General features: G+C 36.5%; 1 long non-coding RNA gene across 1 annotated transcript; it reads right to left on the bottom strand.

The window, feature by feature from the left end:
• Nucleotides 1–1,995: 1,995 nt before the first annotated feature.
• LOC130466749 (uncharacterized) lies at nucleotides 1,996–4,494 on the bottom strand. Its single transcript, XR_008926900.1, has 4 exons — nucleotides 4,015–4,494; nucleotides 3,824–3,923; nucleotides 3,239–3,303; nucleotides 1,996–2,218 (listed from the first exon to the last, which is right to left on the bottom strand). It is a non-coding gene; the product is annotated as an uncharacterized lncRNA (long non-coding RNA).
• Nucleotides 4,495–22,973: the final 18,479 nt, after the last annotated feature.

The raw sequence follows: 22,973 nt of genomic DNA, 5'->3' as shown, positions 1-22,973 counted from the left end.
TCAAGTATTTAATGGCATTAAATACTCCATCTATGGATATTCGGAATCGACGGATCTTGGTTTCAGTGGGAGTTGAGATCGTCAAAGGCAAGCAAGTGAATACTCCGGAAACGATGATATTGCCGGAAACGGAAATATGGATCGTATCGGAAATATAAATATTATCCAAGTCGTAGATGTTGCCGGAAACGGAAACATGGTACGTATCGGAAAATATTATTGGAAATGGAAATATTACCGGAATCGGAAATATTGCCGGAAACGGAAATATTGTCAGAATCAGAAATATTATCGAAATCGGAAAATAATTCCGGAAACGGAAATATTAAATATTTTTCCGAAACGGAAATTAATTCCGGAATCGGAAATATTAAATATTGTTCGTATCGGAAATAAATTCCGGAATCGAGAATTTAATCGGAAGCGTATCGTACGAATTAGCATCGGACGAGGCCTACCAGACGAAGGCCCAGCACGAAGCCGGGCCATTTCCCAGCAAGCAAACACGCAACAAACACACGCCAAGCTCGACCAGGCCCAGCGCAAGGCCAGGCCCAACCAAGCCTTGGCGCGCGCGCATAATGGGTTGCGGGGATGTGCGTCGTGCGTGGGCCGTGAGGCTTGCTCATGGGCGTGCGGCTCGTGCGTGCGTGAGTGTTTGTGAATCCTAAAGCTATCGGGATTCTACATATGATTAAATCCTAATCCTAAAAGATAAATTAATTGATTTAGAGTTCTACTAGGATTCTAAGTTAATTAATTCGTATCTTAGTAGGATTATAATTCCTTTCCATAAACTCTATAAATAGGTGCCTAGGGTCACATATTTAGATCGAGAATTGAAGTATTCAAAGGTAAGATTTTCAAGAAAAATCAGTCACTCTCTTGCCCCATAATAGCCGAATTTCATACTACCTTAAGGGCGATTCTAGTTGGTCAAGCTTAAGGCGGATCCGGACGTGCTGTGGACTATCTACGGAGGGACGACACTTGGAGTCCTAAAGACTTGTTCTTGTTCGGTTCGGGCGCAACTAGGGAGGGCACGCTAGAAAGTGTATGCATCTGAATTATGCTAAATGATTATGTGTAAATAATATGTTTCCTGGCATTAAGGTTTTTCCGCATGATTTATGTTTTGTCATATGTATCATAACCTAACATTAATCTCATGACCTTGTGTTGGGGTTTGAATGTTTGATGTAGTGTGGAGATGCGTTTGAAAGGCAATCAATTAAGGAGGCATAAAGAGAGACTTGGAAGGTGGGAGAAAGGTTTTGTAGGAAGGTCATCGACCTCTTGGTACCCAGCGGAGCCGCTTGGTATACAACGAGTAGGCACTAGCAAAATTTTGCTTACTCGCGTGATCAATCAAGTGGCAACGGGCCCTCTGGTTTTCGCATCTACTCTTGTTAGCTAGCTTCCTCACTTTATGTTTTGATCAAGAGATGTGACTTGTTTAGGAGCCTTGAATTGTCATGTATACCCTAACACTATATATACTCAAACTAAGCTTGTTTTATGCATAATGTTGTTGATTTAAGAGAGAGGAACTTCTCTTTAAAAGCTTATACACTCAGGATTTAAGTGAGGGAGAGTTGTGAGGTGAACTTGCTTATCTTGATTATCTCTTTGTTAATCTTCATCATTATTTCTAGTGGATTGGTGGGTTTTTCTCCTGGTGCTGGGGTTTCCCAAGCTAAATTTCCTTGACTCCGTTTCATGTTAAGTTTGCTGGCTTAATTGTTCTTCGTAGTTGTTAATGGTAGTTATCACAAATTAGTTGGAACAATTCTAATCCACAACATCATGTGGTTATAAGACAACCCATTTTTCTTACACTCACTCACCTCTTTTCGAAATAAGAGTATGCGATAATTAAGTGTAACACCCCGACAATTCCCTTTTTCTAAAACAACCCTTTTATAAATATAACTATAGAGAATTATCAAAGTATTATCGCCCGTGTGAAAACGTAACGGCTTATTCAGAATTTTGCAGCGGAAAACATAAAATTAACTTTAGGTTTATAATAATCGATTACATAGTTAATCCCAAAACCAATCAACGAAAATAAGATCAACTAACAAGTTTAAAGTCCAATTAAACAAACCCAAGTCAACTTAGCAAATCAAAACTAAATACAAGCTCTCTATTCCCGATCCCAATGATGCAACATCTTCAAACCTGCAAATGGACAATGCTTATTGATCCTTAGAGACTGCTCACCAAAGATTGGGTCATCACAGGATCAATAAGGCATAGCCATGATCAACATGCACAAGCAAAAGCACGTAATCAGCAAAGCTGAGTACTACATACCAAATCAATAATAATCCTAACATGATTCTATTAAACGAACAACCCTAACATGATACTAATGAACATAATTAAGGGCAGACAAAACATGATATTTGGACGACCATACTTGACTAGAGTAGGCTAGACTTATAACAATAATATTATTTTAGTTGAAATAGACAATGGACCGAGTTGTCCATCCAGAAGTCTTCACTAAGGAAGACGAGGTACGGGCGCGACTCCGTAACCTTAGTGACCTGCGATATCGAGGAACGTTTTAATAAAAATAGAACACGGTGATCAATCCGGTCCCAGAAAAGGCCATGGGCTACCACCATGAACCCCAACTCCTGTTTGTCCGTCACTTTAGACGTGCACAGTCTAAAGCTATTGCTACTCAGTTTCACTTTACATGATTTACAAATTGAGACTCTGTTATGACTCAACAATCACATAAGGCATACAATCCACATTCGTTCACAACTGTTTTTATCTTGGAATTAAGTAAGTGATCATAAAGGCATCAATCAAAACTCATTCCAATTTACCCAACCTTTCCTTTAACCATGATCAACCCTGTATATAGGTATAAAGTTTCAACTTACTAAACAAGGTCCACCGCCCTCATAAAGTAGTGAAAAGCTAAAAAGGGAACAACAATCAATTGATCTGAATCAACATATACAAAGTAATCTAGTGTTCCCAATCAAACATGTTTGCATCAATCATCCATACTAACATGTTATAATTCTCTTAATGCAATATAGGTTCAATACGTCAATCCAACAGTATTAAACATGCAATTTCAACCTGACTAAGTTCGTCGATAATATCAACATCACCAAGTTCAACAATAATATCAACATAGCCAAGTTCAACAACAAGTTCAACATGGTTTCAACAATTAGCACACATTCCAAGCACACAGGTATGTACGTACCTTGTATAAACAAACTAATAGGCCACTTTAACACTTTCAAAAGTCGCCTAAAGATAATTCTCCGCCTAAAACAACCAACAAATAATCCCAATCAATTCCTAATCATTCACGACTATAATAAAGCATTCTAAATACATACTAAACACATTTAGAACCTTCCCCAATATTAAAACTTGAATATTTGATTTCCTAGCACAACAATTATTGAATTAGTGATTGAAATTCGTTGAAAATTCTTTGCAAACATCATACTTTAATTTTCAGCAATATAAACTCGTTTAAAAACTTCACCAAGACCAAAGTAACATGCTTAGAACATCCCAACAATAATTTTAATAATGCACAATCATCCCACCATGATTCAATTCCATTAAAACCTTAAAATTCATACTTTACATAATCAAAATCAATATTTCAATGTAATTATATAATCTGAAAATTAAATATATTATTTAAACATCATATAAATTCTGAAATTCTAATTAAATCATAAAATCATAAATTCAATTTAATTAAATTATAACTTAAATTAATAACATTTAAATTAAAATACATAATTCAATTGCTTAGAGTTCAAGAAATAACCAAGAAAGAGGTGGGTTTGAGCGGCCGACGGACTGAGTCACGGCGGCAGGTGGTCGCAAGGGCGGCTGCGAGCAAGGTGGATGTTCGCGGTGGTGGCTGACTGCAAACACACACGAGTAAGGAGGGGGAAAAACGAAGGGGAGAACGAAGATAACAGAGAAAGAAAAAGAGGAGAAGAAGAGAGCAGTTACCGGTTGCGTGGCTGACCGTCGCTGCGTGGATGGCGGTGCGACGGCGACGAACGGTGGTGGTGTTGGCTCGTGCGAAACCGAAACAAAGGGAGGATAAACGGTTAGGGCAAGACGAAAAGAGAAGAGGGACAAAAGAGAAAGGAAGAAGAAGAAGAAGAAGAAGTTACCGGCGGCAAGGTGGAGAAGGACGACGGAGGTCGTCGGTGGCTGGTCCGGCGGCGTGGCGGCAGCAACAAGGAGGTTGAGGGTTGAGGGTCACGTACAGTGAAGGAGAAGGAAAGGGTTGTGGGGTTTTTTTTTTTTTTTTTTGCCTTTCACGTGAAATAGGAAGAGGAGGGAGTAAAGAATTTTGGGTTTTTGTTATTTGGGCTTCACCCAATTGGGCTAGAATTAGAATTGAGGTTGCTTAAATCCAAAATGGTTAGGATTGTTTTTTTCCAATTTCGAACGTGTTTTCGTAATTCAAATTATTTTCAACGTAAAATTCTAAAATTATTTTAATTTCATAAACCGTTGAAATATTTAAAACGTATAAATAAAAATATTCTTTACTTAAATAATTTATTTCTAATATTCGTAAATTCTATTTAAATATAATTAACTATACGTTAAAATATATCAATAAAATGTATAAAATTACGGGGACTTACAATCTACTCCTCTTAAAAGAAGTTTCTGTTAGGTTATGATACATATGACATTACATAGATCATGCGGAAACAACCATTAACCCAGGACAACATATTATTTACACATAATCATATAGCATAATTTAGATGCATACTCTTTGTTGCGTGCCCTCCCTAGCTGCGCCCGAACCGAACAAGAACAAGTCTTTTAGGACTCCAAGTGTCGTCCCTCCGTAGATAGTCCACAGCACGTCCGGATCCGCCTTAAGATTGACCAACTAGAATCGCCCTTAAGGTACTAGAAAATTTCGGCACTTTATGAGCAAGATGTGTTTTAATTTTCTCTCAAAAAACTCACTTTTGAATACTTTAAAACTTATGTATAAATTATGACCCCTAGGCCTTTATTTATAGAGTTATGGAAAAGGAATCGTAATCCTAGTAGGATGCGAATTAATTGGAATTAGAATCCTACATGAATTCTATTTAATTAATTTATCCAATTAGGAATAGACATTTAATCATACACTGACTCTTGCAGATTCAGGAATCATGCATGATCACAAACTCACACACACACGGCAGCCACAAGGGCCCATGCGCGTGCGAGCAGCAGCCCGCGCAGCACGGCCCACGCAGCCGTGGCCCTTGGCGCGCGCTGGGCCTGCCTTGCGGTAGGCCTGGGCGCTGCCTTGGCTGGGCTTGTGGCGCGCACGCTTGCTGGGCGATGGCCCCGGCTTCGTGCTGGGCCTTCGTCCGGCAAGCCTCGTCCGATGCTAATTCGTACGATACGCTTCCGATTAAATTTCCATTTCCGGAATCTATTTCCGATACGAACAATATTTAATATTTCCGATTCCGGAATTAATTTCCGTTTCGAACAAATATTTAATATTTCCGTTTCCGGAATTATTTTCCGATTCCGGCAATATTTCCGATTCTGACAATATTTCCGTTTCCGGCAATATTTCCGATTCTGGTAATATTTCCATTTCCAATAATATTTTCCGATACGTACCATGTTTCCGTTTCCGGCAACATCTACGACTTGGATAATATTCATATTTCCGATACGATCCATATTTCCGTTTCCGGCAATATCATCGTTTCCGGAGTATTCATTTCTTGCCTGTGACGATCTTAGCTCCCACTGAAACCAAGATCCGTCGGTTCCGAATATTCATAGATGGAGTATTTAATGCCAATAAACACTTGATCCGTTTACGTACTATTTGTGTGACCCTACGGGTTCAGTCAAGAGTAAGCTGTGGATTAATATCATTAATTCCACTTGAACTGAAGCGGCCTCTAGCTAGGCATTCAGCTCACTTGATCTCACTGAATTATTAACTTGTTAATTAATACTGAACCGCATTTATTAGACTTAACATAGAATGCATACTTGGACCAAGGGCATTATTTCCTTCAGTCTCCCACTTGTCCTTAGGGACAAGTGTGCATTTCCTAATTCCTTTGTCGCTCGATGCTTGCTCTTGAACATAAGGTAAGAGTTGTCATCCTTATTATGTCCAGAGGTGTTCCTCGGTTTCAGAGTTCAACTGATCAAATAAACAGATAATCATAGCCTATGATTCATCCGAGCACGGCCATGCATTTCACAGTTTCTAGCTCTCCGAGTGGCCTTGTACAACTTTTAAGCATCTCATCCCGATTTATGGGAGGACAATCCCAATCTTGCGATCTTGAGATTAGACTTCGTTTGATAGGTGATTACCTGAGCGTTGCCTTTATAGCCTCCTTTTACGGTGCGACGGTTGGTCAACGTCAAAGCAACCAGTTCTCAAACAAGTAATCTCAAATCACTCAGGTATTGAGGATTTAGTGTCTAATAATTTTAATGAAATTTACTTATGACAGATTTTCATCTCTTACAGTAAAGTTTCATAGGTCTTGTCCGATACTAGTCTTCCCAAAGTAAGTATCTATGCAAATGATTATGACATTGCCATGTCCACATAGTTCAAGAAACAGAACTACTAGTCATCTTGCATTCTAATCGTCTAACGTTTTCTATGCGTCCAATTTTATAGAAAACTCCGAATAGGGACCATTTTCAACCTTTGACATTCAAGTTCACTTGATAGACATTTCTTAGTCACAGGACTGGTCCTGACAGTCTATCTTGAATATTTCGTCAAATTTGAAGGGACTCATCATTTAATACTAAACCAAGATTAAATGGAATATGAAAATACATTTCATATATGATAAATGTTCAACCCCAATGTTTTATAACCATGGGCCTCAAACCCATCTTCTAAAACAATTCATGGAATTCAAAGCTATGCTTGATTTCCAGTGCTACAACGTGAGTGTCGCTTCTCACTTGTTGCATAGGTTTAGTTATCATGCTTTGCCAATCTTAATATCCTTTTCATCGAATGTTCTTCGAGATATGATGATAAGATCTTTTCGAGTTTGTTTATTATGTGATCTAGTCTTTCTTACTACATTAGTGGTTCTACGCATTTTGCAATGAAGAACCATTAAGTTAGCAGACGTTTTTCTTGCTTCAAGAGTGGTTCCACGCATTTTTCAATGAAGAACCATCAAGCCAGCAGATAGGTGATCTACCCAAGTTCAGTGAAGAACTTTAAACAACCCTGTTTTATTGCTTCTTAGGCAATAATTACTTTTACTTCAACTGCATAGGTTGCTAGTGATGCTTTGTTTGGATTTACCTATCCAAGCAGTTCATAGATATGTGGAAGACTCTCCAACTATATCTTAGAACATAGAAATTAATATTTTAATTTCCCACGCAACAACTCATGGTCTTCAATCCATGTTGCCATTTCAAAACACGATGCTCTATAGCTCGTCCTTATCAATGGTTAACTCCAAAGGGTCTTGCTTGATCCTTTGCCAGTGTTTATGCGTGTAGCATCAATATTTAGCATATCTTTATTTCCTTGAATCAAGAAGTAATCCTATGTACCTTTTCAGGTACCATAAGTTTTTCTTGATCTCAATCTAATTGGTCTTCACTTAGATCAATAGAGATTGGTATATGTTCGTCATGCCTAAAGTCATACGATACGTTTTTGGCGATCCTCATATTATATCATACATGATAAATTCTTTTGCAGAATAATTCCCAATTGAATTCTATTCATGTAACTTTAGCTCATTCAATTTTAGTAGATACTGAATCCAGCTAAATTCTTTGACATATAATATAGGTGAAGAATCTCATTAGATTCTTTGATGTTAACTTAGTAAATGCTTATACATAGTTCAAACATCCTTTACTTAGATTTATTCACATGGGTCGAATATCTCCAATGGAGACTTTCGTGTTTGATTTAGTAAATGCCATTACTTAATCCAAAATAATATTATAAGATCTTTGTAAATAGATCTTAATACCCAATATGTACTAAGTTTCGCCATGGTCCATCATTGATGAATAATTTCAAATCTAAGTCATTAGCATTTGAATGTTATTTCACAATAGAGAGATATGTGTGTGATACACATAGGACCAAATAAGTTTTTATGTACTCCCACTAAACTTCTTATACATCTATAAGAATCATGTACATTTTATGAAACTAAAATACTTATTAGCTTCACTAAAATACAGTTCCAACTCCCAATTGCTTGCTTAAATCTGTACTTAGATTTTATAAGCTAGCTTTCTCTTTCAAGCATTTATTTGGATCCACAAATCCTATGACATACCATGTACATAGTTTATTCCAACATTTGATTGAGGAATACGTTTTGTCATCCAATTGCTATATGTACCAATATGCAATCATTGCTTGAATTATAGACTTGAGCATTACGATTATGCATGAGGTTTCAACACAATTTACACCATGAATTTGCTTGTAACCTTTAGCAACTAATCTAGCTTTGTGTGTGAACACAATTCCATGTTTGATGGTTTTTATCCTTAAAACAAACTTGCAACCAATAGGTGTGAACCCATTCTTGCAAATCAACAAAGTTTCAATTTTGTCATCAAAACATTGAGTATGTTTTATGGCCTCTAACCATTTAAAACATTTGAGTCTATATATGGCCTCTAACCATTTTAGGGAATCTAGGTTTCGTCATAGCTTTCTTACAAGTCACAAACTCATTAATCTACATGATAATAGTTTGACTGCAAGTTGTAGGTTTCTTCACTATTTAATAGAAGAATCTCATAGTTTCATTGACCTGATCTTTATGTTTCTTTACTATATAATAGAAGAATCTCATAGTTTCAGTGACTTGAATTCTATGCCTACTTGGGTATAGAACATCAAACATTAGAATATCAATAGCCACTTGAAAGTCCTTTGAATATTCTGTTCTCTTTGAAGCACTTGTAAAGTCTTCTAAGAGATATCTATTCTTTAAAGCCACTTCTAAAGTCCTTAAAGAATAAGTTCGGATTTTCTGAAGTACTTCGAATAGCCTCCGGAATGTCCGTTTATGTTTGTTGTTCGCCTCGAAAACTTTCGAGGTCTATTTTCTCCCACTTGTCATTTTGGAAACGAATCTCCAAAAGGACATTATTTCGAGCAAACAAACATTATGTTCTCAAAAATTTGTGGTAGAAACAATACCCTTGTGTCTCATTTGAATAAATCACAATGAAACATATATCTATACTTGGGCCTTAGTTTGTCGAATGACAAACACTAAGCTCCCACTGAGTTTTGCAACTCTCTAGATATTTTATGAAAAGTTATTCTGAAATTACTTTTCAATAGCTTTGACGAATTTGGTTTAGTTTGGTGGTAGTTGAGCATTTTGTTTTAGAAATTATAGGAAAAGTCTTTATGATCCATCATTGATCGAATCAAGTACTAATTGACTTTGATTATGCCATATCTTATGGACCTAGATTGTGAAATTACAACACACAATCATTGATGATCATATTTGGTCTCAAGTAATCATCAACATGATCTAACCTAGATCTTTATGATTTCTTGCCAAGTGGATTTTATACTTCTGAATCTTTGAACTAGCCAAACAGATTCAACTTATATCACATTTGAGTAAATAAACCTATATTCACTCAAATCCATGTGAAATAATAAAGTCATAAAACCTTTCTTTAGCTTTGAACTATATCGTCTAGGCGTTCTAACAATAGTTCATATTCTTTGTTACTTTCAACAAGTAAGACTAGCTTGTCTTAAGTTGATCTAGAAATCAACCAACTTTCAAAAGTCCATCAAAATAGAGCTTTTTAATGTTAACTTGTTGATATGGTCTAAGCAACAATGCCAAAGATTAGTGGAACTCAAATCAAGAAGTTGATTTGAACCTAGTAAAGTTCTTTAAAGAGTTGTTTGTTTTAATCAAGCATATTGACTCAACCTGTAATTGACCATTTCATTCAAATAAACAAACAAACATTGTTTTTGTTTTTCTTGAATGTGAGTCTTTCTGTGTTTGAAAACAGAAATTTAGGTATGTTGATTATGGAACAAAATAGCCATTTAGTTCCAGCCTTTGAAAGGACTTAAAACAAACTAGATGACCCTACAACTAATGTAGCATTGCCATGCTTCATTTCCCACTTGTAGGTCATTAGTGTATCCTAGCTTCCATTGTTTGAGTTATTACCGAAGTAAGAACCTCAAGCGGTATATGATACCAAGGAAGTTTGATTGCTAGGTCACTTCTCTTTAAACATAAATTTATAGGTAGAAACGGAATTGTAAATTCCTTTCATTTGTTCCTTGTTTTCCTATTTCTTGTACCCTTTCTTATAGTCTTAAGAATTGAATTCTTTAGCGTTGACTTTTATACTTTGTTAGACATGTCCAATGTCACCAACAAGGTTCTTTACCATTTTAATTTATGTTGAATATTTTTGTTTCAACTAGATGATCTTACCAGAAGCTTCTAAAGTTCTCTAAGCATCGATCTATTCGAATGTCTAGGGACTAGACTCATTCGAGAATTAAATGGACAAAGATATTAGGTTGTTAACCATTGGTAAAGCTGAGCGTATTAAACTCAATGCTTTATGATCTCAAAACTACATTGTATTTTGAATTCACAAGCACCAATCGGTTTGCCATTCGATTTTGATTCTCGAAAACAACCATAAAAGTCGATATAAGAAACGTACATTTTAAATTGCTCACTTTCTCTCTTTTCCGTGAATCGTTCTTGGATTCACTACCAATCGAGGAAATTTACTGTTACCTTTCTAAAAGGATTTATTGCAGTGCAAGATATTTAATTATAAACAATAATTAAAACATACATTGAAGCATGCAAAGTCTAAACATTTATCATGAATAATAACTTGAAAATAAAAGCAATCATGCAATTTAAACAAGTCATTAGCATTTTATTCGAATTATGTGTTCCGGCAGGTGTGAATAAAATGATTCCAAGATCCTAAAATCATTGAAGAACTAAGCACAGTTTGTCGACTTAATCCTAGAACATCTTAGGTAAGCAAAAGCCTTTTGCTAATAGTCTAGAAACTACTCTTGGTTGATAGGTACGTCTAAGAACTTATTAGGTAAACCTATCGATTTTGCCACGACATAAAAGGACTCCTTACTTATATCGTTGAGTTTCACCAAAACTAACATGTACTCACAATTATTTGTGTACCTTGCCCCTTTAGGACCAATAAGTAACACCTCGCTGAGCGAAAACTATTACTAGATTGATGTAAAGGATATCCAAGCAAGTGTATATTTTGGCATGGCACCTTTTAACTCAATTTTTAAGTTTGGAACTTAAGGCTCTTACTATGTTGGTTAGATTTTAAGTGAACTAAAATCCTTAATCATGCAACATAATCAAGCTTTTGATCTCATGCATTTTAAGACATATTTAAAAGCAATAAATAACTTAAAACATGCATAAGATATTTGTGATCTAGTATGGCCCGACTTCATCTTGAAGCTTTGACTTCAAAGTCCGTCTTGAAAATCTCCGTGGGAGGCACCATTTTCTTCAAATAGGATAAGCTATAACTAATTACAACTATTTGATGGTACGCAGACCATTTTGAATTAAAAAATAACTTTGGTGCTTTAGACCAATTACATTCAAATTAATGGTACGCAGACCATATTTTCTATCCTATTTGGGCCATACTAGTCACTTCATAACCTGCAAAACAGTACATATACAATATATACCATTCACCCATTCATTATCATGAATGGCCCACATAGCTGGTTAGTAAAACACATTATGCATCACGTAAACATTTGCAGCAATTAATCAAGGTCACCAATAATCTACCAATTATTCAGTCCTTATTAATTCTAATCGAGTTGTTTTAACCTTAAGGATTTGTAGACCTAATCAAGAGTTTATGACTAAAAAGCGCTCCCACTCAAACCAATAAATTCATATGCTTTACTAATTTTAAACATAAAATTGTATTTCTAGTCTAACCGGAAACATACAAATTTAATTAAAATTTAAAGCTCATATAAATTTATAATTGAATCCAAAATTTAATTTAATTTCAGTCGCATTTAAATTAATTCATGATTTTAATTTTAGTAAAATAATTAGAATAAATTTCATTTATTATAATTATAATATTCAAAATTAAAATCCAAGAAATTAATTCAAATTATTAATTTTAAAATTAATTAAAATTACGTGAACTGAAATTTTCAAATTAAACATTCAAAACGATCTAATCGTAACGCAAACACCCTACGCGTTGCACGCCCATGGGCCGTACGCACACAGCCATTGCTGGCCATGTGCGCGCAGCCCATGCGCTCGTCGCATAGCTGCTGCTATCCTATCGCAAGCCTCCGCACAGCGCCCCATCGCACGCGAGCTATCGCTCGCAGTGCGCGCGCGAGATCGCTCGCTGGGCGCGCTGGCTCGCTCGCTGTGCGCGCGAGCCATCGCTCGCTGGGGCGCGACATCGCTCGCTGGGCGAGCGACATCGCGCGCTGCGCGCGCGAGCCATCGCTCGCTGGCGCGAGCCATCGCTCGCTGGTGCGCGACATCGCTCGCTGGGCGAGCGACATCGCGCGCTGCGCGCGCGAGCAGTGCTGGGCGCAGCGCTCGTGGCACGCGAGCTTGCGCTCGCTGCGCGCGAGGCTGCGCGCACTTGTGCGAGGCAGCGCGCGTTGTGGCGCAGCTCGCTTGCTGCCCACACGCGACTGCCTTGGCTCGCCCTTCGCCCATGCCCATTCGTTCATTGCTCGTGGCACACGACACAAGGCAGGGCTGCTGCCTTGTGCTCGTGCACTACGCCCTTGCTCATTGCATTCGTGCCGCACGGGCAACGAGCTCCCTTGCTCGTCGTCGCATGCCCGCATTATACAACACCCCTTAAGGGTAACACGAAGCGTCCATTGCTTCGTGCGTGCAAGTTATTTGAACGAATCGCATAAAAATTTAAAATTTATATTTAAAATTAATGACAAATTAATAAATATTATTAATTTCATAATTTTAGGGCGAAAAAATCGAAAATTTATTATCCAATTGATTTCCGATTGATATGGATTCAAGTCTAGGTCATAAAAATTTAAAATTTATCGTAAATTTACAATTTTTATGGTGGTTTTTAATCATAGGTTTCTAATTAAATTACAATTAATTATGAAAATCAAATTAATTCTAAATTATTCTAATTTTCAACAAATTAATCATAATTACAAATTAGATTGCATAATTAACAAGACTAGGCATTCAAACTTGTTAAACATATGCAGTAGGTCAATCAAAAATTCAAGATTTATCAACAAGAATCGCAAATATTTAATTTAACATCTTAAATTTACGAAATTTTGCATTCGAAAAACTAAAACCTTCGAAAAGTCATAGTTAGGCTTCGAATTTGAGAATTCTGGGTTCGGCAGAAAAATACTATTTTTGTCAAAATTTTAGAATGCCTTTTACATGCGGAATTGACACAAAAATCACTCAATTCGGATGAGTAACGAAGAAACTGCCGAAAAACTGCGTACGTATAATTAAATAAACGCAATTTGCAATTAATTAACAATTACGAAAATTAATCACCCCTTTTAATTCTTGCAAATTTGTAATATTTAACCATGTTCATGCAATTTAGATTATGAAAATAATAAGGGGCTCGTGATACCACTGTTAGGTTATGATACATATGACATTACATAGATCATGCGGAAACAACCATTAACCCAGGACAACATATTATTTACACATAATCATATAGCATAATTTAGATGCATACTCTTTGTTGCGTGCCCTCCCTAGCTGCGCCCGAACCGAACAAGAACAAGTCTTTTAGGACTCCAAGTGTCGTCCCTCCGTAGATAGTCCACAGCACGTCCGGATCCGCCTTAAGATTGACCAACTAGAATCGCCCTTAAGGTACTAGAAAATTTCGGCACTTTATGAGCAAGATGTGTTTTAATTTTCTCTCAAAAAACTCACTTTTGAATACTTTAAAACTTATGTATAAATTATGACCCCTAGGCCTTTATTTATAGAGTTATGGAAAAGGAATCGTAATCCTAGTAGGATGCGAATTAATTGGAATTAGAATCCTACATGAATTCTATTTAATTAATTTATCCAATTAGGAATAGACATTTAATCATACACTGACTCTTGCAGATTCAGGAATCATGCATGAGCACAAACTCACACACACACGGCAGCCACAAGGGCTGCCCATGCGCGTGCGAGCAGCAGCCCGCGCAGCACGGCCCACGCAGCCGTGGCCCTTGGCGCGCGCTGGGCCTGCCTTGCGGTAGGCCTGGGCGCTGCCTTGGCTGGGCTTGTGGCGCGCACGCTTGCTGGGCGATGGCCCCGGCTTCGTGCTGGGCCTTCGTCCGGCAAGCCTCGTCCGATGCTAATTCGTACGATACGCTTCCGATTAAATTTCCATTTCCGGAATCTATTTCCGATACGAACAATATTTAATATTTCCGATTCCGGAATTAATTTCCGTTTCGAACAAATATTTAATATTTCCGTTTCCGGAATTATTTTCCGATTCCGGCAATATTTCCGATTCTGACAATATTTCCGTTTCCGGCAATATTTCCGATTCTGGTAATATTTCCATTTCCAATAATATTTTCCGATACGTACCATGTTTCCGTTTCCGGCAACATCTACGACTTGGATAATATTCATATTTCCGATACGATCCATATTTCCGTTTCCGGCAATATCATCGTTTCCGGAGTATTCATTTCTTGCCTGTGACGATCTTAGCTCCCACTGAAACCAAGATCCGTCGGTTCCGAATATTCATAGATGGAGTATTTAATGCCATTAAACACTTGATCCGTTTACGTACTATTTGTGTGACCCTACGGGTTCAGTCAAGAGTAAGCTGTGGATTAATATCATTAATTCCACTTGAACTGAAGCGGCCTCTAGCTAGGCATTCAGCTCACTTGATCTCACTGAATTATTAACTTGTTAATTAATACTGAACCGCATTTATTAGACTTAACATAGAATGCATACTTGGACCAAGGGCATTATTTCCTTCAGTTTCGTCCCGAAACTTGACACGAAAATTCACACATTTTTCAAAAGTCTTTAATTCATTCTTACTTGAGAAATACTTGTGTCACTCATGTGCACTCTTTTGCCAACTTAAAGTTTCTTGTGTTACTCATGAACACCTTTTTCTTATGCGGAGAATCTATTTGCTTTACATCAACATGTATAAGTTGCTAAAAATGAGCATAAAATGCATAAAATTGCTACAAAAATAGGTAAAAGCGCGAATTTCTATCGCATTCTACCCCCCTTAAAGAAAACGAGTTACGCCCTCGTAACTCATCTCAGGGAATAACTTTGGATATTCCTACTTCAACGAATCATGTCCCCAATGCTATATTTCCACTAAAATCGTAGCAAGTTGGATTTCTACACTTCTTTCCACACAATGCCTCAACAAGTGTCATCTTAAAGCTCGCATAGTAACTATTGTTGCAAGAAGGTCAATCGAATCTAGGTGGTCGTCCCGATTACTTTTAAAGTCAATAACACAGTCTCTCAACATATTTTTCGTTAGTAATCTCAGTTTGTCCATCGATCGCAGGGTGGAAAGCAATACTCATTTTCAATGTCGTCCCCAAGATTCACTAGACCTTTTTGCCAAAGTTTCAGACTTTTATGGTTGGTAAGGATCTCAAATGTTGCCCCATAAAGATAATGTCTCCAAATCGTTCAAAGTGAACACAATAACAGCTGACTCTAGGTCATGGGTAGGGTAATTGATTTCATGATGTTTCAATTGTCGCGACGACAGGTGCGGAGGTCAAACGCTCTTTTAAAATCTAGAGAGCTTTCTCACATTTCTCACTCCACTCGAATTTCGATTCCTTTTTCATCAAAATGGTCATTGGTTTTTCTTTGTTCGAAAAGTCTTTCACAAACCCCCTATAATAGTCAGCTAGGCCTAGGATGTTAGGTTATGATACATATGACATTTACATAGATCATGCGGAAACAACCATTAACCCAGGAAACATATTATTTACACATAATCATATAGCATAATTAGATGCATACTCTTTGTTGCGTGCCTTCCCTAGCTGCGCCCGAACCGAACAAGAACAAGTCTTTTAGGACTCCAAATGTCGTCCCTCCGTAGATAGTCCACAGCACGTCCGGATCCGCCTTAAGATTGACCAACTAGAACCGCCCTTAAGGTACTAGAAAATTCGGCACTTTTATGAGCAAGATGTGTTTTAATTTTCTCTCAAAAAACTCACTTTTGAATACTTTGAAACTTGTGTATAAATTATGACCCCTAGGCCTTTATTTATAGAGTTATGGAAAAGGAATCGTAATCCTAGTAGGATGCGAATTAATTGGAATTAGAATCCTACATGAATTCTATTTAATTAATTTATCCAATTAGGAATAGACATTTAATCATACACTGACTCTTGCAGATTCAGGAATCACGCATGAGCACAAACTCACACACACACGGCAGCCACAAGGGCTGCCCATGCGCGTGCGAGCAGCAGCCCGCGCATCACGGCCCACTCAGCCGTGGCCCTTGGCGCGCGCTGGGCCTGCCTTGCGGTAGGCCTGGGCGCTGCCTTGGCTGGGCTTGTGGCGCGCATGCTTGCTGGGCGATGGCCCCGGCTTCGTGCTGGGCCTTCGTCCGGCAAGCCTCGTCCGATGCTAATTCGTACGATACGCTTCCGATTAAATTTCCATTTCCGGAATCTATTTCCGATACGAACAATATTTAATATTTCCGATTCCGGAATTAATTTCCGTTTCGAACAAATATTTAATATTTCCGTTTTCGGAATTATTTTCCGATTCCGGCAATATTTCCGATTCTGACAATATTTCCGTTTCCGGCAATATTTCCGATTCTGGTAATATTTCCATTTCCAATAATATTTTCCGATACGTACCATGTTTCCGTTTCCGGCAACATCTACGACTTGGATAATATTCATATTTCCGATACGATCCATATTTCCGTTTCCGGCAATATCATCGTTTCCGGAGTATTCATTTCTTGCCTGTGACGATCTTAGCTCCCACTGAAACCAAGATCCGTCGGTTCCGAATATTCATAGATGGAGTATTTAATGCCATTAAATACTTGATCCGTTTACGTACTATTTGTGTGACCCTACGGGTTCAGTCAAGAGTAAGCTGTGGATTAATATCATTAATTCCACTTGAACTGAAGCGGCCTCTAGCTAGGCATTCAGCTCACTTGATCTCACTGAATTATTAACTTGTTAATTAATACTGAACCGCATTTATTAGACTTAACATAGAATGCATACTTGGACCAAGGGCATTATTTCCTTCAGTCTCCCACTTGTCCTTAGGGACAAGTGTGCATTTCCTAATTCCTTTGTCGCTCGATGCTTGCTCTTGAACATAAGGTAAGAGTTGTCATCCTTATTATGTCCAGAGGTGTTCCTCGGTTTCAGAGTTCAACTGATCAAATAAACAGATAATCATAGACTATGATTCATCCGAGCACGGCCATGCATTTCACACTTTCTAGCTCTCCGAGTGGCCTTGTACAACTTTTAAGCATCTCATCCCGATTTATGGGAGGACAATCCCAATCTTGCGATCTTGAGATTAGACTTCGTTTGATAGGTGATTACCTGAGCGTTGCCTTTATAGCCTCCTTTTACGGTGCGACGGTTGGTCAACGTCAAAGCAACCAGTTCTCAAACAAGTAATCTCAAATCACTCAGGTATTGAGGATTTAGTGTCTAATAATTTAATGAAATTTACTTATGACAGATTTTCATCTCTTACAGTAAAGTTTCATAGGTCTTGTCCGATACTAGTCTTCCCAAAGTAAGTATCTATGCAAATGATTATAACATTGCCTATGTCCACATAGTTCAAGAAACAGAACTACTAGTCATCTTGCATTCTAATCGTCTAACGTTTTCTATGCGTCCAATTTTATAGAAAACTCCGATTTAGGGACCATTTTCAACCTTTGACATTCAAGTTCACTTGATAGACATTTCTTAGTCACAGGACTGGTCCTGACAGTCTATCTTGAATATATCGTCAAGTTGAAGGGACTCATCATTTAATACTAAACCAAGATTAAATGGAATATGAAAATACATTTCATATATGATAAATGTTCAACCCCAATGTTTTATAACCATGGGCCTCAAACCCATCTTCTAAAACAATTCATGGAATTCAAAGCTATGCTTGATTTCCAGTGCTACAATGTGAGTGTTGCTTCTCACTTGTTGCATAGGTTTAGTTATCATGCTTTGCCAATCTTAATATCCTTTTCATCGAATATTCTTCGAGATATGATAATAAGATCTTTTCGAGTTTGTTTATTATGTGATCTAGTCTTTCTTACTTCGATGGTGGTTTTACTCATTTTGCAATGAAGAACCATCAAGTTAGCAGACGTTTTTCTTGCTTCAAGAGTGGTTCCACGCATTTTTATTTAGCATATCTTTATTTCCTTGAATCAAGAACTATTCCTATGTACCTTTTCAAGTACCATAAGTATTCTTGATCTAAATCTAGTTGATCTTCACTTAGATCAATAGAGATTGGTATATGTTCGTCATGGCTAAAGTCATACGATACGTTTTTGGCGATCCTCATATTATATCATACATGATAAATTCTTTTGCAGAATAATTCCCAATTGAATTCTATTCATGTAACTTTAGCTTATCTAGTTTCAGTAGATACTAAATTCAGCTAAATTCTTTGACATATAATATAGGTTAAGAATCTCATTTAGACTCTTTGATGTTTAACTTAGTAAATGCTTATACATAGTTCAAACATCCTTTACTTAGATTTATTCACATGGGTCGAATATCTCCAATGGAGACTTTCGTGTTTGATTTAGTAAATGCCATTACTTAATCTAAAACAATATGATAAGATCTTTGTAAATAGATCTTAATACCCAGTATGTACTAAGTTTCGCCATGGTCCATCATTGATGAATAATTTCAAATCTAAGTCATTAGCATTTGAATGTTATTTCACAATGGAGAGATATGTGTGTAATACACATAGGACCAATTAAGTTTTAAGTACTCCCACTAAACTTCTTATATATCTATAAGAATCATGTACATTTTATGAAACTAAAATACTTATTAGCTTCACTAAAATACATTTCTAATTCCCAATTGCTTGCTTAAATCTGGACTTAGATTTCATAAGCTAGCTTTCCTTTTCAAGCATTTATTTGGATCCACAAATCCTATGACATACCATGTACATAGTTTATTCCAACATTTGATTGAGGAATACGTTTTGTCATCCAATTGCCATATGTACCAATATGCAATCATTGCTTGAATTATAGACTTAAGCATTACGATTTTGCATGAGGTTTCAACACAATCCATGCCATGAATTTGCTTGTAACCTTTAGCAACTAATCTAGCTTTGTGTGTGAACACAATTCCATGTTTGATGGTTTTTATCCTTAAAACAAACTTGCAACCAATAGGTGTGAAACTATTCTTGCAAATCAACAAAATTTCAATTTTGTCATCAAAACATTGAGTATGTTTTATGGCCTCTAACCATTTAAAAACATTTGAGTCTATATATGGCCTCTAACCATTTTAGGGAATCTAGGTTTCGTCATAGCTTTCTTACAAGTCACAAACTCATTAATCTACATGATAATAGTTTGACTGCAAGTTGTAGGTTTCTTCACTATTTAATAGAAGAATCTCATAGTTTCATTGACCTGATCTCTATGTTTCTTTACTATCTAATAGAAGAATCTCATAGTTTCAGTGACTTGAATTCTATGCCTACTTGGGTATAGAACATCAAACATTAGAATATCAATAGCCACTTAAAGTCCTTTGAATATTCTGTTCTCCTTGAAGCACTTGTAAAGTCTTCTAAGAGATGTCTATTCTTTAAAGCCACTTCTAAAGTCTTAAAGAATAAGTTCGGATTTTCTGAAGCACTTCGAAAAGCCTCCGGAATGTCCGTTTATGTTTGTTGTTCGCCTCGAAAACTTTCGAGGTCTATTTTCTCCCACTTGTCATTTTGGAAACGAATCTCCAAAAGGACATTATTTCGAGCAAACAAACATTATGTGCTCAAAAATTCGTGGTAGAAACAATACCCTTGTGTCTCATTTGAATAAATCACAATGAAACATATATCTAGACTTGAGCCTTAGTTTGTTGAATAACAAACACTAAGCTCCCACTGAGTTTAGCAACTCTTTAGATATATATATAATTGAAAAGATATCCTGAAATTACTTTTCAATAGCTTTGACGAATTTGGTTTAGTTTGGTGGTAGTTGAGCATTTTGTTTTAGAAATTATAGGAAAAGTCTTTATGATTCATCATTGATCGAATCAAGTACTAATCGACTTCGATCATTCCAACTTAGATATGCCATATCTTATGGACCTAGATTGTGAAATTACAACACACAATCATTGATGATCATATTTGGTCTCAAGTAATCATCAACATGATCTAACCTAGATCTTTATGATTTCTTGCCAAGTGGATTTTATACTTCTGAATCTTTGAACTAGCCAAACAGATTCAACTTATATCACATTTGAGTAAATAAACCTATATTCACTCAAATCCATGTGAAATAATAAAGTCATAAAATCTTTCTTTAGCTTTGAACTCTATTGTCTAGGCGTTCTAACAATAGTTCATATCTTTTGTTACTTTCAACAAGTAAGACTAGCTTGTCTTAAGTTGATCTAGAAATCAACCAACTTTCAAAAGTCCATTAAAATAGAGCTTGTGAATGTTAACTTGTTGACATGGTCTAAGCAACAATGCCAAAGATTAGTGGAACTCAAATCAAGTGGTTGATTTGAACCTAGTAAAGTTCTTTAAAGAGTTGTTTGTTTTAATCAAGCATATTGACTCAACCAGTAATTGACCATTTCATTCAAATAAACAAACAAACAAGCATTGTTTTTGTTCTTATGAATGTGAGTCTTTCTGCGCTGATTATGGAACAAAATAGCCATTAAGTTCCAGCCTTTGAAAGGACTTAAAACAAACTAGATGACCCTACAGCTAATGTAGCATTGCCATGCTTCATTTCCCACTTGTAGGTCATTAGTGTATCCTAGCTTCCATTATTTGAGTTATTACCGAAGTAAGAACCTCAAGCGGTATATGATACCAAGGAAGTTTGATTGCTAGGTCACTTCTCTTTAAACATAAATTTATAGGTAGAAACGGAATCGTAAATTCCTTTCATTTGTTCCTCGTTTTCCTATTTCTTGTACCCTTTCTTATAGTCTTAAGAATTGAATTCTTTAGTGTTGACTTTTATACTTTGTTAGACATGTCCAATGTCACCAACAAGGTTCTTTACCATTTATGTTGAATATTTTGTTTCAACTAGATGATCTTACCAGAAGCTTCTAAAGTTCTCTAAGCATCGATCTATTCGAATGTCTAGGGACTAGACTCATTCGAGAATTAAATGGACAAAGATATTAGGTTGTTAACCATTGGTAAAGCTGAGCGTATTAAACTCAATGCTTTATGATCTCAAAACTACAGTGTATTTTGAATTCACAAGCACCAATTGGTTTGCCATTCGATTTTGATATTCGAAAACAACCATAAAAGTCGCTATAAGAAACGTACATTTTAAATTGCTCACTTTCTCTCTTTTCCGTGAATTGTTCTTGGATTCACTACCAATCGAGGAAATTTACTGTTACCTTTCTAAAAGGATTTATTGCAGTGCAAGATATTTAATTATAAACAATAATTAAAACATACATTGAAGCATGCAAAGTCTAAACATTTATCATGAATAATAACTTGAAATTAAAGCAACCATGCAATTCAAATTAGCATTTTATTCGAATTATGTGTTCCGGCAGGTGTGAATAAAATGATTCCAAGACCCTAAAACCATTGAAGAATTAAGCACAGTTTGTCGACTCAATTCTAAAACATTTTAGGTAAGCAAAAGCCTTTTGCTAATAGTCTAGAAACTACTCTTGGTTGATAGGCACGTCTAAGAACTTATTAGGTAAACCTATCGATTTCGCCACGACATAAAAGGACTCCTTACTTATATCGTTGAGTTTCACCAAAACTAACATGTACTCACAATTATTTGTGTACCTTGCCCCTTTAGGACCAATAAGTAACACCTCGCTGAGCGAAAACTATTACTAGATTGATGTAAAGGATATCCAAGCAAGTGTATATTTTGGCATGGCACCTTTTAACTCAATTTTTTTTTAAGTTTGGAACTTAAGCTCTTACTATGTTGGTTAGATTTTAAGTGAACTAAAATCCTTAATCATGCAACATAATCAAGCTTTTGATCTCATGCATTTTAAGACATATTTAAAAGCAATAAATAACTTAAAACATGCATAAGATATTTGTGATCTAGTATGGCCCGACTTCATCTTGAAGCTTTAACTTCAAAGTCCGTCTTGAAAATCTCCGTGGGAGGCACCATTTTCTTCAAATAGGATAAGCTATAACTAATTACAACTATTTGATGGTTCGCAGACCATATTTGAATTGAAAAATAACTTTGGTACTTTAGACCAATTACATTCAAATTAATGGTACGCAGACCATATTTTCTATCCTATTTGGGCCATACTAGTCACTTCATAACCTGCAAAACAGTACATATACAATATATACCATTCACCCATTCATTATCATGAATGGCCCACATAGCTGGTTAGTAAAACACATTATGCATCACGTAAACATTTGCAGCAATTAATCAAGGGCACCAATAATCTACCAATTATTCAGTCCTTATTAATTCTAATCGAGTTGTTTTAACCTTAAGGATTTGTAGACCTAATCAAGAGTTTATGACTAAAAAGCGCTCCCACTCAAACCAATAAA

This window comes from Spinacia oleracea, chromosome 2, assembly GCF_020520425.1.
Source record: "Spinacia oleracea cultivar Varoflay chromosome 2, BTI_SOV_V1, whole genome shotgun sequence".
Taxonomy (NCBI): domain Eukaryota; kingdom Viridiplantae; phylum Streptophyta; class Magnoliopsida; order Caryophyllales; family Amaranthaceae; genus Spinacia; species Spinacia oleracea.
The sequence above is the reverse complement of the archived record's forward strand: the minus strand, read 5'-3'. Positions and strand labels throughout refer to the sequence as shown.